The 16,817-nt window shown below is 46.5% G+C and overlaps 1 long non-coding RNA gene across 1 annotated transcript; it reads right to left on the reverse strand.

Annotated features, from left to right (window-relative positions):
• Positions 1–8,958: 8,958 nt before the first annotated feature.
• On the reverse strand, positions 8,959–11,635 carry LOC311317987. Its single transcript, XR_014630781.1, has 7 exons — positions 11,413–11,635; positions 10,161–10,235; positions 9,970–10,083; positions 9,731–9,847; positions 9,527–9,642; positions 9,337–9,425; positions 8,959–9,163 (listed from the first exon to the last, which is right to left on the reverse strand). It is a non-coding gene; the product is annotated as an uncharacterized lncRNA (long non-coding RNA).
• Between the last annotated feature and the right edge of the window lie 5,182 nt (positions 11,636–16,817).

Consider the following 16,817-nt stretch of genomic DNA (forward strand, 5'->3'; position numbering starts at 1 on the left):
TATAATTCTATATAAGTAGGCTAATTCCACAAAGTTGAATATTGTTTCAGAGTTAACTTCACATTGACGGACAACCGCATCCTTATACAACACGATTAATCAGCAATTCATATTTGAAGACTATTTGAAGATATTTGAAGACTTTTAAATATAATACCACCTGTAAGTGGTAAGTACATTTTATTTCTAAACCATGTGCTGTACAATAGGAAAATTTAAGAAAATAGGAGTAAAGGAACAATATAAAACATTACTGTACAGAAAAAACTATACAGAAGGCAAACACACTACAAAACAAAAGTGTTTACGGACCAGACATGTAATGAGGACGCAGTGGGGAACAGAAGCTGTGGCGCGCAGAAAATAATTGTTTCTTGCACTCTGTCTCAACAGAGCCCCTATGGATTCTAAATATATGGATAATAAATCCATGGGTGAGGCCTCTCCTTCAAACGGTTCCAACTTGCAGGAGGTAACCTAACACTATGTAACATCATCTTACAAAAATTATATATATATATATATATATATATAGGCTATATATATATTCCAGTTGATCCATTGACGCAGTTTTGTCATCATTGAACCTGTCTTGCAGAAAAAGCCGATTGAGCTCGTGAATGGCCAGAAACAGGGTGACCATAAGCCCATTCAGGAGGTCATCAAGGAGGACATTGTGGCCCCCAAGCCCATTGATGAGGTCATTGAGACCCCCATTGGCATTGAGGAGGCCAGTGAGGCCCCCGAGGACATTGACAAGATCTTTGAGGTCATTAAGGAGGCCTTCAAAGAGGTTGAGGAGTTCATGGAGGAGGTAAATGAAAACCCCAAGGTCTTTGAGGAGGTCATTGAGGCCCCCAGGGTCATTATGGAGTACATTGAGGCCATCTGGAACATCATGGACGCTATTGAAGCCCCCACCGTCATCGAGGATGTCATCAAGGAGGCCATTGAGATCCCCAAGACCATTGAGGAGGTCATCAAGGAGGACATTGTGGCCCCCAAGCCCATTGAGGAGGTCATTGTGGCAATTGAGGTACCAAAGGTCATCGTGGAGGCCATCAAGGAGGCCATGGAGATCTCCAAGGCCATTGAGGAGGCCATCAAGGAGGCCATTGAGGAGGCCATCAAGGAGGCCATTGCGGTCCAGCAGTCAGCAGGTTAGACATTTTGGGTGTTAGGGCATCTATTTCTATATATTATAATATGATCTATATTTCATATCAAACAATTTTACTTCTCTCTTCTCTACACAATACTCAATTTAGAGATCATTTTTGCAGAGGAAGTGAACAACAAGAAAAATATGATGAAGAAGAAGGGGGTTCGTAAATTCTTCAGCGGCCTCTGGAAGATCATGACCTGCTCCTCACAGATCCCAAAGGATGACTGAAGTTGACTGAGAGCAGCACCAGCAACCCCCCCCTCAAACAATAACCATTCAATCCTTCCAACCAGACCCCAACCACCCATGCAATCCATTCAATCCCCCTGCACAATCCTTATGCCTATCCAAACCTCCTCCACTATATCAATATACTCCATAAATATATATATCAATCAATAAATATGTAAATCAATAATAAGTCATTGTTCTTTTTTCCAGATGTCAATGCCATTTTATTTATATAGCACTATTCGTAAAAAGAGACAGATAAAAACATAAATCATACCAACACAGTGAGAACAGATTTAAAAGAAACTATAAAAGTAAAAGCATTTTAGGATAGTGTAAAATAGAATAAAAACTATAAAACAGAATTCAAATTAAGAGCACAAAGATATTAAAACAAGTAAAACTATGTGGTAAAAGCAATGTTAAAAAGTTGTGTTTTAAGATCTTGCTTAAAAATTACCTGCCTCTTAGTCCTGGCTCTAGGGACCATTAAAAGCTCAGTGTCAGAGGACCTGAGGGCCCTACTGGGTGTATATCTTAAAGCATATCTGGTATGTATTTAGGTGCTTGATTATGTAATGACTTATAGACTAATAAAATAATCTTAAAATCTAAAACTGACAAGTAACAAGTGCAGTGTGTGCCCCCCTGGTCTTAGTGAGGACATGTGCTGCAGCATTTTGTACTATTTGGAGTTGGCTAATAGCTTTCCCCTCACATCGCCACGGTGCGCTCTGTCCTCCTCTAGGGGAAAGGACAGGGCGGTGTGCGCTTCAGGCTCACGGGACAAGAGCATCAGACCCTAGGGGGTCAAAGGGCACACTCTGCTGACGGGGCGGGCCTCATGCATTCCCACCGGGGCACAGTGAGGCGCCTGGCGGCCCCCTGCTGGCGTCCGACTCCTCCGACCGCACGGCGAGGCTGTGGGACCTGGGGAGCGGAGGGGCTGGGAGGGGCCTGACCAGAGATGCCTGTCCTACTAGGCTGACGTGCTGCTCGCCGGCGTCCCCAACAAGGTCAGCGTCTTCGGCTCCAGAGGTGAGTGGGGCCGTCACTCGTCACCAGGCTCTGCGGCATCTTGTCAGTTGAGACGCCATTTTAACCTGTGGTGGTCTGGCAAAAACAGCCACAAAATACAAAGAGTATGAATAGGGATGCAAAATTCTGGGAATACTCACACACTTCCCACAGGGATTAACAGGAATGTATGGGAATTAATCAAATACAAATAGTATGAAGACATCACGCAATGTTACTTGGTGAGTCAGACATATGCTATCGGCTGTCCCTGATTGATGATGTCACACAGTGGCAGAACCCCTGGTGGAGCGTCTCCATCTCCATAGTGAGGCTGTGCTGTGCCTGGCTGAGGACGACAACTACATCATCTCCGGCAGCCAAGACCACACCGTGACCACAGCCGAAGGGCAGGAACGCCACTCCAGAAACTCCAGGTACACGCAAACACACACACACACCACACACACACTCCGAGGTGACAGTTAGTGAGCGGGATGTGCATCCGTATGTCTGTCTATGCTGATTGGATGGATTTCACACTCGCGGCACCACAAGTCAGGTCAAGTCATCTTCTCTTCTTACAGGTGCACCTACTGTACCTTGCCGGCGCCCGAGGACGCTGTGCAAACCGGGCTAGCGTCAATGGAGTGAGTCTCTTTCTTCTTTCAGTCTAAAAGACACTCAAATATTTAGGACATTTTATTGGCCTCACCTCTCTCCCTCTTCCTCATTCTGATGCTCTTTGTCTCTCTCTCCCAGGTGAACGTGAGAGCAGGACGCCTGGCCGCGGCCTCGGGGGACCGTGTCGAGGCGTGGGGAGCCCCGAGAATTGGAGGGGTCGTCAACAAGGGACCCACGCTCACCTGAATCCACGCCACTGTCCAACAAGAGAACCCTTGTTGAAAGATACAACACAACCCCTCAGAGCAGAGAGAAGCAGGCCCAGCTACCCCTCTGTCCATCCATCCCTCCATCCATCCCGCCATTCATCCCTCCCTCCATCCGTCCACTCTGTTCGTCCGTCTGTGCTGTAAGAGAATACCCAGGCCGCTGCAAATCCACCACCATCAATTCAGTTGACTGAAGCTATGGCCACCTGTTCACTGGGGCCGGGTTGAGACTAGGTCTTATTCCTGCAGAGGACAGAACAGGGTTGGGACCAGGTTTAAGGTTGGGGAGACAGGTTCAAATCACTACATTCTAGTGGCCTTAAACCAACACCTATTTTACAGCCTAACCGACATCCTCTTACTCAGAGCTAGCGGCATGGACGTCGTCTGCAGCCATGGGATCTAGTCTCGTTCGGTCAGAGCAGAGCCTGCTTGTGTAACAGCCAGTAGCATGTTATGGTCTTGCTCTGCGCGCCACAGCTTCTGTTCCCCACTGCCTCCTCATTACATGTCTGGTCCGTAAACACTTTTGTTTTGTAGTGTGTTTGCCTTCTGTAGTTTTTGTATGTTTTATATTGTTCCTTTACTCCCATTTTCTTAAATGTTCCTATTGTACAGCACATGGTTTATAAATAAAATGTACTTACCACTTACAGGTGTGTTCTTCATCTTATATACGTATATTTGGCCCTCATGGGGTAGCCAGCGGATGCTTATCTGAATCATACAAGAGATGAGTTATTGGTTGGCTGAACTAGACGGGAGTGCTCAGGACGATCATGACTGACAGCTCAGCCGGTCACACAAGATGTCATACTCTGGCTACCAGGACGCTCTCCAAACTCTCTCCAAACGCTCTCCAAACCCTCTCTCTCCCCACCCTCCATGAGAGAAGAAAGTTACTCTGTAGGGACTTTGCACTGAGCCTCCTGAACTCCCCCTTCAAGAACTGGCTCCCCCCCCTTCAGAGCCCAGGTGTCCGGTCGGCACACCAGACATGAAGCACACCTGCAGACACCCAGGACAAGAACCAAAAGATACAGGATGTCTCCCATCCCCTCCCTGACAAGAATCTTGAATGACCATTTTAAATATTGAATGTTTGTTCTATTGGTAATTTGAGTTAGCCTAGGTTTAATGTAAATATTCTTGTAAAATACTCATGCATTTCAGTTTTTAACTGCCATACAAGTCATCATCATCATCATCATCATCTTCATCCGCTTATCCAGGGTCGGGTCGCGGAGGCAGCAGCTCCAGCAGGGGGCCCCAGACATCCCTTTCCCTAGCAGCATCAACCAGCTCTGCCTGGGGAATCTTTAGCTGCTCACAGGCCAGTGCGGAGATGTAGTCCCGCCACCTAGTCCTGGGTCTACCCCGCGGCCTCCTCCCAGCCGGACACGCCTGGAACACCTCCCTAGGGAGGCGCCCAGGAGGCATCCTCACTAGATGCCCGAACCACCTCAACTGGCTCCTTTCGACGCAAAGGAGCAGCGGCTCTACTCCGAGTCTCTCCCGGATGACTGAACTTCTCACCCGATCTCTCAGGGAGACCCCAGAGAGACATACAAGTGTCAAATAAAAAACTTGAACTTGAAACTTGAACTTGATGTCCACCTGGGGTCAATCTCCTCTGCTCTCCTCCGCTCCTGTCCTCCTTTGGTCTTTGGGGCAGTACAGTTAGGATCAGACCGGTGGCTGAAAGGTTGCTGGTTCAAATCCTGAGCTGGGCCACTTGAAAAGATGGGAACTTAATCGGTGTCTCAAGGGCTGTTGGGTGAGTTCCTATCAATAATTGACTAACATTGTGCCTGCTAATGGTGACATTGCGAAGATTAGAGGGGAAAGAAAACAGCCTTGGTGGGAGCCTGTACTGATGGTAGTCTCTCTCCAGACTCAAATATTACATTGAATTGCTGCGCTCTGCATACTACATAATAGAGTCTGTGCCACTTCGCCACCCAAGCAGGTATTCTGTTGGCATATCGATGGGTCAAAATTGAAAGAGTGACAGGTCATAGCAGCAAATGAGAGACACTAGCCCAGGTTAGGGAATATCTATGGGTGGGAACGCCTGATTGCGAAAGTCGTTACTGACTGGTGTCGCCGGGATTCCGGCGCTACCAATGAATTGCCAGGATTTGAACACCAGATTTTTGCATGAAGTGTCCCAGTACCATAGAGAGATCTGCAGCATGCAGTAACATGGTTTTGGTCTTGAGACTATGGAGTCAGAGATGTGCTTGCCCAGTTTCACGTGCTGCTTCCTGTCAGACAGGAAGTCTGTGGTCTACCTGCAGGTGGGGTCAGGTAAGCGCATGCTCCTGAGTGAACGGGAAGATGGTGTTGAAAGCAGAGCTGAAGTCCATCAACCAGCTGGAGAATGAAGTGAAGGGCCATGTTTACTGCATCATCCACTGACCTGTTGGCTCTGTAGGCAGACTGCAGGGGGTCCAGGAGAGGGTCTGTGATGCATTTGAGAGGCTGCAGCACAAGGCACTTAAAAACCTTCATTGCTACAGTGGTCAGGGTGATGTCGTCCTTATAGTCGTCCTTGCTTTCTTGGGGACAGGGATGATGATGGAGCTCTTGAAGCAGGCTAGTACTTGGCATGTCATAGTGAGTTTGTTTGCTTCCTTCCTTCATTCATCTACCCTGGCATTCCCCTTCCCCTTACTTTTTTTGACCTCTAGTCCGTCCTTCACGTCAAACAGCTAGTAGAACTGGATGGGCCAGCTGACCGCACACACGCGCACACACACGCAAACACGAGCTGCAAGCTAGCCTCCCATAAAGGTCTCTCTCAAGGACATCTGCGACCAATGTTAGCTAGCCCAGTTCGCCATGCACTAGCCTACTTTGCGTGTTGGCTACCGGGTTGCGAGATTACTTTTCGCAGTTTAGCAAGAACACCATAGAGGTTAGGGTGAGGGTCAGGTGTAGGGTTAGGGGTTAGGGTCTTAACCCTAAACTCAATGGTGTTATCGCTAAACTGCGAAACGCGTAGACACTCCCGGGTTACATTTGGCTGTGGCTATTGGCCTATTTGTAAATATCATGTTGCATAACAGCATTCCTAGCGGACATAAGGGGAAAGTTCATTTTCTTAACCCTATCTAGAAGCGCACCATGAACATTTTGCAACAGGCATGGATTCGGAGTCGGAATATGATTTCAAAGATCTAATAAAAATAATGCCCTATTATGCTTGACATGTTTGTTAATGCTTATTCCCTTAAATAGGAACACATAAGCTGAACGTAGGCTGCAGCATCACGTTGATAAATTGGCAAACATGTAAGTTACAGGCTACGTCCGGATATGATTTGGAAAGATGTTCCTGTAGCCTACAGTAGGGGTAGAATGTTGACATTTGTAGGCTATATATATTCAAATTTGTATATATACAGGGGCCAGTCTTATTATGAATCAATTCTAGGCTAGTTCGTATGGTAACGTTATTTCAAATCACCACATGACAACCACACAAGAGTCATCAGATATCCGTGCGCGTAATAATGACCGACATCACAATGGCTATATAATTCTATATAAGTAGGCTAATTCCACAAAGTTGAATATTGTTTCAGAGTTAACTTCACATTGACGGACAACCGCATCCTTATACAACACGATTAATCAGCAATTCATATTTGAAGACTATTTGAAGATATTTGAAGACTTTTAAATATAATACCACCTGTAAGTGGTAAGTACATTTTATTTCTAAACCATGTGCTGTACAATAGGAAAATTTAAGAAAATAGGAGTAAAGGAACAATATAAAACATTACTGTACAGAAAAAACTATACAGAAGGCAAACACACTACAAAACAAAAGTGTTTACGGACCAGACATGTAATGAGGACGCAGTGGGGAACAGAAGCTGTGGCGCGCAGAAAATAATTGTTTCTTGCACTCTGTCTCAACAGAGCCCCTATGGATTCTAAATATATGGATAATAAATCCATGGGTGAGGCCTCTCCTTCAAACGGTTCCAACTTGCAGGAGGTAACCTAACACTATGTAACATCATCTTACAAAAATTATATATATATATATATATATATATAGGCTATATATATATTCCAGTTGATCCATTCCCTACTAACACAATCAGGTTGCAGCAATGTTGCAGAAACGTGCAATTTAGACTTTTGTATGGTCCACTCAACGTCAAGTTAAACGTGCATGCAACGCAAACGCGGTATCTGCACACAAGTTGCTGCAACGTGCAGGTCCAACGTGTCTGCAACGTGCCTGCAATGTGCACATAACGTTGTGATTTCCGCGATGATTTCGATGTATATTGCTGCAACGTTGTATACACGTTTATATATTACTTTGTTACGTTGCTGCAACGTGGTCTACACTTCCGTTGGCTACATTTATAATTTGCATTACAAAACAAATCCGCTCCTTGCACAAGCTCCACTACTTCCTGAAACTCTACAGGCATATTTCTTTACCGTCCTATACTATTGGATAGCAATAGCGATGAATCCGGTGTGCAGCACACCTGATCAATCACTTCCATCCACTAGTATAGGACAGGAAAGAAATACGCCTGTAGAGTGTCAGGAAGTAGTGGAGCTTGTGCAAAGAGCCTATTAATGTCATAGTCAATGCAGCAAGCAAAATTATGGTACAAAAGTTATGACACAACACCATTCAGTCAAGAACAATTTATTTTATTAAAAAAGTACACAATGTCTGGCCTGCAACATGATAAACAAGTTTAAAAACAAAAAGGATTAAAAAAAAAAAAATACAAAAAGTTATTTACAAAAAAAGTTATTTAAAAAAAAAAAAAAAGGCAGGCTGTGCTCAGATGGGGGGGGGGGGCTGTGCTCAGATGGGCTGGGGGGGGGGGGCTGTGCTCAGATGGGCTGCGGGTGGGCGTCAGATGGGCTTGGGGGGGGGCTGTGCTCAGATGGGCTGCGGGTGGGCGTCAGATGGGCTGGGGGGGGGGCTGTGCTCAGATGGGCTGGGGGGCAGCTAGGAAGGGAAGTCTTCCTCATCAGAATGCTGGGGAGTGCTCAGATGGACTGTGCTTGGATGGGCTGTGCTCAGGCGGACTTCTGCAGATACCTAAAGACACAATGAAATGGCCGTAAATACACAACGCACATACATGCACAAAAAAATGGTACACAATCTTTGGAACCATGCAGTGTCACTGGGTAGGAGAAACCAAAAAAAACCTCTTACCCTTCTGCATTTAGCAGGGGCATGTTTCAATGTCTCCTGCAGCTGGGCGGCCACCTACGCCATCGTAGCCTTTGGCATGGAGACCATCACTGCACCTTTAAGTTATCAAGAAAGGTAATGGTTTCAATTCACATCGGTCATGGAACAAAGACGATGTATTAAAAAATATTCAAAATATGAACCATTTCTTACGTGTTAGAACATTGAAGAGTGTCATACTCTTCAGTGGCTTCTTCCCCTTCTTCCCGTGCACACTGTAGGCGCTCCACACCGCATGTGTGGCTACAGCTGACAGCACCCGCCGGACTGTGTCCACCAAGTCTCTGCCACCAATGGCACCTAGGTATTGTGTCTGCAAAACAAAGACAGTCATTTACTGTACCCTTACCTGCACTGCAAAAATAAGACAAAGTTCCGCCCTGCAGACACTCACCATCTTCCTCTGATGTTCCCGGTCCTTCAACCTGGCCACAGAGACCTGCAGCTCCTCGTCCGTTTGGGCAGGGTTCAGTACATCCAGCACTTCTCCCTGGGCTCCAGACTCCACAGGCCGCGTGCTCTGGGCCAGTTCCCTCACAGTCCGTGCAAGCTCACGGAGTTGCTCCCGCATCTCTGAGAACTGCTGATGTACAGACCTCTGGAAATCTAGATAAACACAGATGTGGCTATAAGTACATTGACATAAAACTAAATGAAACTCAAAATATATCCCTGCATGCAACATGAAGTAGTCCCATACCAGCATCTGCAGAGCAGCATCGATTAGGTAGAGGGGTACATGGAGTCAATGGTGCCACAGCAGTACATGCCACTCTTACCTGGTCTGGCTGGGGTGCTGTATGATCTGGCTGGGGTGCTATACATGGGACTGGGCCCCGCTCGCCCACATGGGACAAGCTTGGAAAATCTGCAAGATGAGTAAAATGGTATTCAAAATAAATAAAAAATAGTCCAACTATCAGTGTGCAGTAGGCATAGACATTTCATTCTTAACACAAACATGCATACCTGGATTGTACAGCACACGTGGATTGTACTGGACCGCTGGCAGAGGCCTTTCAACTCCGGCACCTGGTCTTAGGCCTGCATAGTGGGGACCAATGGCTGCCCGGGGCTTGGAATATCTAGTGGAATATCAGTAAATTAGCTCAGATTACTCGATTTCAAAAGTACTACTCTTTTGGGACTGTTGAATGCACTTTAGTATATTACCTTCGTCACTGGAGTGATAGCATGTGTTGCGCCGTCTCTTTCGAACGTCTTGGCACTCGTCCATTGACGACTGCTGCTCAAAGACTTTTGCCATGAGCCTGGCACCTTCGTAATGATCTGTGTGCATAAAGTACCATAATCAATACATTTCAGACATCCTTTTTTCCTCAGAATAATGAGTCATGATCTTCCCCCCACCCCCATCAGTATTTTTTAATAGCTTAAAATGCAAACAGTACCAGTTGTGGACTTTGGGAAAACCCGGACTCTGTGGAGCGCCCAGCCAGGGTTAGGTTCCACACAGCTCTTTATCCGTTGGCTGACTCATTCATTGGCCAGGAACACATCTGCAACTGTGAGTGAAACCATTAGTAGCCGCTTCCCTGTACAATTGAAAAGTAGCACACCAAACACACAAACATGTTCTTACCCCATCCTTTTTGGAGAGCCAGGATACTGGGACAACCGACAGTGTCCTCCCCCAGAAACTCCACACTGCAATAGTCTGCCCAATAAACAAAAAAATATTAAGTTTATAAACACATAAGGACCCTATGGGAAAGTAGGCAGAGGGGAAGAAGCGACTAAAACAAAAATTCAACAAGTCATTACAGCCGATAAGTAATTAGTGACACGCCACTATTCTATTTTTTTGATTCTCTGCCGGCCCAGGACAGATGCGGTCAATGGCGGTCAATCAGTGTGGGAAACATGAAGTTAGTTTAGGCAGTAGCCACTGCAGTGCACAGATTAAATGTATAAGGCCCGTGAATCATACGTTACTACTCGCAGTTTTAACAGGAACGCCTGTTTTTGACTCGTGTACTCCAACAATACACACCCATACTACTAATGTGGCAAACAAAGCTGCCTCCATCTTTGTTTCGAGCTAACGCTATTGTCCATGGTAACCCGCGGTTACCTCGTGGGTGGCATTGTTCTCAGTCTCCTACTTTCCAGACAAATGGAAAATATATAAAGCATTATCTTGGCTTCGCCTTCACCTTTGCCTATGTAAAATTAGCCTAAGATTCGTGATGTCCTCAGAAAGCCTGACACGAGCGAGCTCCCAATGCGAGTCTCAAATTCAGCAGAGTCAAACAAACAAACAATTCACATGTGCAGCGGCCATTTTAGATTAGAACAGCTCAGACCGTTCGCTTGCTTATTTTTCTGCCAATGTTTGCGGCGAACACAAAGCCAGCAGTAACAGAAAAAATGTTTGCAATAGTTTGTCGGAGTATTTTCAATATTGTCTAAACGTTGGTCAAGTTCGGGCCTTGACTTAGCTAGCTAACACTAGGTAGCGTGCTAGCTAGCAATAGCTAACGTTAGCTAGCTAACACTAGGTAGCGTGCTAGCTAGCAATAACTAACGTTAGCTAGCTAACACTAGGTAGCGTGCTAGCTAGCAATAACTAACGTTAGCTAGCTAACACTAGGTAGCGTGCTAGCTAGCAATAACTAACGTTAGCTAGCTAACACTAGGTAGCGTGCTAGCTAGCACTAGCTAACGTTAGCTAGCTAGCATTGGGCTTCCAATTCCTGAACTTAGTTTAGCGTGCAGGTTATGAGTTACTTCTGTTTACTTAAATTATTACCGGTAAGTAAACAAATAAATAGCTAAACCAACAGTCAAATCAATGTAATTTGATGAGGAAAAAAACCCCGAGGTAAACTTACCAGAGATGAAGTGCGCACCACACTGTTTGTTAGTCCCCAATCTGCTCTCTTTATGGCTTTAAACCACAGCTTTCGGCGGTTCCTCTGAAAAGGGGGACATCTCGAGGGGATGCTGAAGAATCTGAGGCCATCATCTTGTTCTTTTCTGTTTGTACAGTTCACAGCACAGCAGCTTTGAGGCATAATTAGCTACACGAAACGGGGCTACTGTGGCTAGCGAGTTCGTTCCTCGTTCGCTCGTTCCTTTTTCCCAAAGAGGCTGCGTGCGTGCGCACCCCGCTGTGACGTAGACGGCGAACCCATCTATAGGGAGGGAAAGTGATCTCATCGCCCCCTAGTGGAAGTGTTCCATAATGCCGAGAGAATGAATGGGATTTCTCGACACGTCTTTTGAAAAATGATATCTTGGTCGACACCGAAACGTTAGTTTTAATTAATGAAAAAGCATTAAATTTATAACAAACAGGGAAATATACAATCAATAACATTTCTAAGATGAGTTATTCACCTCAAAATACAGTACAATATGAAGGATATAAGCGAAAATTTAAAAAAAGAACAAAAGACAGGAGCAGTTTGGCAAAGAATCCTGCCTACTTCAACTGTGAACCAAGCAAGCAGTGACGTCACGGGATAGCCCGATTGCAATCCTATTGCTAGCCTAATAGGACTTTAATCCAACGTCACTGCAACGTTATTTAATGACGTTGCAGGGACCCATATTGCCAATGTTTCTGCAACGTTGCAGAAAAGTCTAATTAGACTTAGGAGGGTAAAGTTATTTTCGACCTTAGATGGACGTTGTCACAACATCGCCTGATGGTAACGTTGCAACTTACCTAAGTACAACTTATGTGCAACGTTGCTGCAACCCACTGTGTTAGTAGGGTTGACGCAGTTTTGTCATCATTGAACCTGTCTTGCAGAAAAAGCCGATTGAGCTCGTGAATGGCCAGAAACAGGGTGACCATAAGCCCATTCAGGAGGTCATCAAGGAGGACATTGTGGCCCCCAAGCCCATTGATGAGGTCATTGAGACCCCCATTGGCATTGAGGAGGCCAGTGAGGCCCCCGAGGACATTGACAAGATCTTTGAGGTCATTAAGGAGGCCTTCAAAGAGGTTGAGGAGTTCATGGAGGAGGTAAATGAAAACCCCAAGGTCTTTGAGGAGGTCATTGAGGCCCCCAGGGTCATTATGGAGTACATTGAGGCCATCTGGAACATCATGGACGCTATTGAAGCCCCCACCGTCATCGAGGATGTCATCAAGGAGGCCATTGAGATCCCCAAGACCATTGAGGAGGTCATCAAGGAGGACATTGTGGCCCCCAAGCCCATTGAGGAGGTCATTGTGGCAATTGAGGTACCAAAGGTCATCGTGGAGGCCATCAAGGAGGCCATGGAGATCTCCAAGGCCATTGAGGAGGCCATCAAGGAGGCCATTGAGGAGGCCATCAAGGAGGCCATTGCGGTCCAGCAGTCAGCAGGTTAGACATTTTGGGTGTTAGGGCATCTATTTCTATATATTATAATATGATCTATATTTCATATCAAACAATTTTCCTTCTCTCTTCTCTACACAATACTCAATTTAGAGATCATTTTTGCAGAGGAAGTGAACAACAAGAAAAATATGATGAAGAAGAAGGGGGTTCGTAAATTCTTCAGCGGCCTCTGGAAGATCATGACCTGCTCCTCACAGATCCCAAAGGATGACTGAAGTTGACTGAGAGCAGCACCAGCAACCCCCCCCTCAAACAATAACCATTCAATCCTTCCAACCAGACCCCAACCACCCATGCAATCCATTCAATCCCCCTGCACAATCCTTATGCCTATCCAAACCTCCTCCACTATATCAATATACTCCATAAATATATATATATCAATCAATAAATATGTAAATCAATAATAAGTCATTGTTCTTTTTTCCAGATGTCAATGCCATTTTATTTATATAGCACTATTCGTAAAAAGAGACAGATAAAAACATAAATCATACCAACACAGTGAGAACAGATTTAAAAGAAACTATAAAAGTAAAAGCATTTTAGGATAGTGTAAAATAGAATAAAAACTATAAAACAGAATTCAAATTAAGAGCACAAAGATATTAAAACAAGTAAAACTATGTGGTAAAAGCAATGTTAAAAAGTTGTGTTTTAAGATCTTGCTTAAAAATTACCTGCCTCTTAGTCCTGGCTCTAGGGACCATTAAAAGCTCAGTGTCAGAGGACCTGAGGGCCCTACTGGGTGTATATCTTAAAGCATATCTGGTATGTATTTAGGTGCTTGATTATGTAATGACTTATAGACTAATAAAATAATCTTAAAATCTAAAACTGACAAGTAACAAGTGCAGTGTGTGCCCCCCTGGTCTTAGTGAGGACATGTGCTGCAGCATTTTGTACTATTTGGAGTTGGCTAATAGCTTTCCCCTCACATCGCCACGGTGCGCTCTGTCCTCCTCTAGGGGAAAGGACAGGGCGGTGTGCGCTTCAGGCTCACGGGACAAGAGCATCAGACCCTAGGGGGTCAAAGGGCACACTCTGCTGACGGGGCGGGCCTCATGCATTCCCACCGGGGCACAGTGAGGCGCCTGGCGGCCCCCTGCTGGCGTCCGACTCCTCCGACCGCACGGCGAGGCTGTGGGACCTGGGGAGCGGAGGGGCTGGGAGGGGCCTGACCAGAGATGCCTGTCCTACTAGGCTGACGTGCTGCTCGCCGGCGTACCCAACAAGGTCAGCGTCTTCGGCTCCAGAGGTGAGTGGGGCCGTCACTCGTCACCAGGCTCTGCGGCATCTTGTCAGTTGAGACGCCATTTTAACCTGTGGTGGTCTGGCAAAAACAGCCACAAAATACAAAGAGTATGAATAGGGATGCAAAATTCTGGGAATACTCACACACTTCCCACAGGGATTAACAGGAATGTATGGGAATTAATCAAATACAAATAGTATGAAGACATCACGCAATGTTACTTGGTGAGTCAGACATATGCTATCGGCTGTCCCTGATTGATGATGTCACACAGTGGCAGAACCCCTGGTGGAGCGTCTCCATCTCCATAGTGAGGCTGTGCTGTGCCTGGCTGAGGACGACAACTACATCATCTCCGGCAGCCAAGACCACACCGTGACCACAGCCGAAGGGCAGGAACGCCACTCCAGAAACTCCAGGTACACGCAAACACACACACACACCACACACACACTCCGAGGTGACAGTTAGTGAGCGGGATGTGCATCCGTATGTCTGTCTATGCTGATTGGATGGATTTCACACTCGCGGCACCACAAGTCAGGTCAAGTCATCTTCTCTTCTTACAGGTGCACCTACTGTACCTTGCCGGCGCCCGAGGACGCTGTGCAAACCGGGCTAGCGTCAATGGAGTGAGTCTCTTTCTTCTTTCAGTCTAAAAGACACTCAAATATTTAGGACATTTTATTGGCCTCACCTCTCTCCCTCTTCCTCATTCTGATGCTCTTTGTCTCTCTCTCCCAGGTGAACGTGAGAGCAGGACGCCTGGCCGCGGCCTCGGGGGACCGTGTCGAGGCGTGGGGAGCCCCGAGAATTGGAGGGGTCGTCAACAAGGGACCCACGCTCACCTGAATCCACGCCACTGTCCAACAAGAGAACCCTTGTTGAAAGATACAACACAACCCCTCAGAGCAGAGAGAAGCAGGCCCAGCTACCCCTCTGTCCATCCATCCCTCCATCCATCCCGCCATTCATCCCTCCCTCCATCCGTCCACTCTGTTCGTCCGTCTGTGCTGTAAGAGAATACCCAGGCCGCTGCAAATCCACCACCATCAATTCAGTTGACTGAAGCTATGGCCACCTGTTCACTGGGGCCGGGTTGAGACTAGGTCTTATTCCTGCAGAGGACAGAACAGGGTTGGGACCAGGTTTAAGGTTGGGGAGACAGGTTCAAATCACTACATTCTAGTGGCCTTAAACCAACACCTATTTTACAGCCTAACCGACATCCTCTTACTCAGAGCTAGCGGCATGGACGTCGTCTGCAGCCATGGGATCTAGTCTCGTTCGGTCAGAGCAGAGCCTGCTTGTGTAACAGCCAGTAGCATGTTATGGTCTTGCTCTGCGCGCCACAGCTTCTGTTCCCCACTGCCTCCTCATTACATGTCTGGTCCGTAAACACTTTTGTTTTGTAGTGTGTTTGCCTTCTGTAGTTTTTGTATGTTTTATATTGTTCCTTTACTCCCATTTTCTTAAATGTTCCTATTGTACAGCACATGGTTTATAAATAAAATGTACTTACCACTTACAGGTGTGTTCTTCATCTTATATACGTATATTTGGCCCTCATGGGGTAGCCAGCGGATGCTTATCTGAATCATACAAGAGATGAGTTATTGGTTGGCTGAACTAGACGGGAGTGCTCAGGACGATCATGACTGACAGCTCAGCCGGTCACACAAGATGTCATACTCTGGCTACCAGGACGCTCTCCAAACTCTCTCCAAACGCTCTCCAAACCCTCTCTCTCCCCACCCTCCATGAGAGAAGAAAGTTACTCTGTAGGGACTTTGCACTGAGCCTCCTGAACTCCCCCTTCAAGAACTGGCTCCCCCCCCTTCAGAGCCCAGGTGTCCGGTCGGCACACCAGACATGAAGCACACCTGCAGACACCCAGGACAAGAACCAAAAGATACAGGATGTCTCCCATCCCCTCCCTGACAAGAATCTTGAATGACCATTTTAAATATTGAATGTTTGTTCTATTGGTAATTTGAGTTAGCCTAGGTTTAATGTAAATATTCTTGTAAAATACTCATGCATTTCAGTTTTTAACTGCCATACAAGTCATCATCATCATCATCATCATCTTCATCCGCTTATCCAGGGTCGGGTCGCGGAGGCAGCAGCTCCAGCAGGGGGCCCCAGACATCCCTTTCCCTAGCAGCATCAACCAGCTCTGCCTGGGGAATCTTTAGCTGCTCACAGGCCAGTGCGGAGATGTAGTCCCGCCACCTAGTCCTGGGTCTACCCCGCGGCCTCCTCCCAGCCGGACACGCCTGGAACACCTCCCTAGGGAGGCGCCCAGGAGGCATCCTCACTAGATGCCCGAACCACCTCAACTGGCTCCTTTCGACGCAAAGGAGCAGCGGCTCTACTCCGAGTCTCTCCCGGATGACTGAACTTCTCACCCGATCTCTCAGGGAGACCCCAGAGAGACATACAAGTGTCAAATAAAAAACTTGAACTTGAAACTTGAACTTGATGTCCACCTGGGGTCAATCTCCTCTGCTCTCCTCCGCTCCTGTCCTCCTTTGGTCTTTGGGGCAGTACAGTTAGGATCAGACCGGTGGCTGAAAGGTTGCTGGTTCAAATCCTGAGCTGGGCCACTTGAAAAGATGGGAACTTAATCGGTGTCTCAAGG

This window comes from Borostomias antarcticus, assembly GCF_949987555.1.
Source record: "Borostomias antarcticus genome assembly, chromosome: 1".
Taxonomy (NCBI): domain Eukaryota; kingdom Metazoa; phylum Chordata; class Actinopteri; order Stomiiformes; family Stomiidae; genus Borostomias; species Borostomias antarcticus.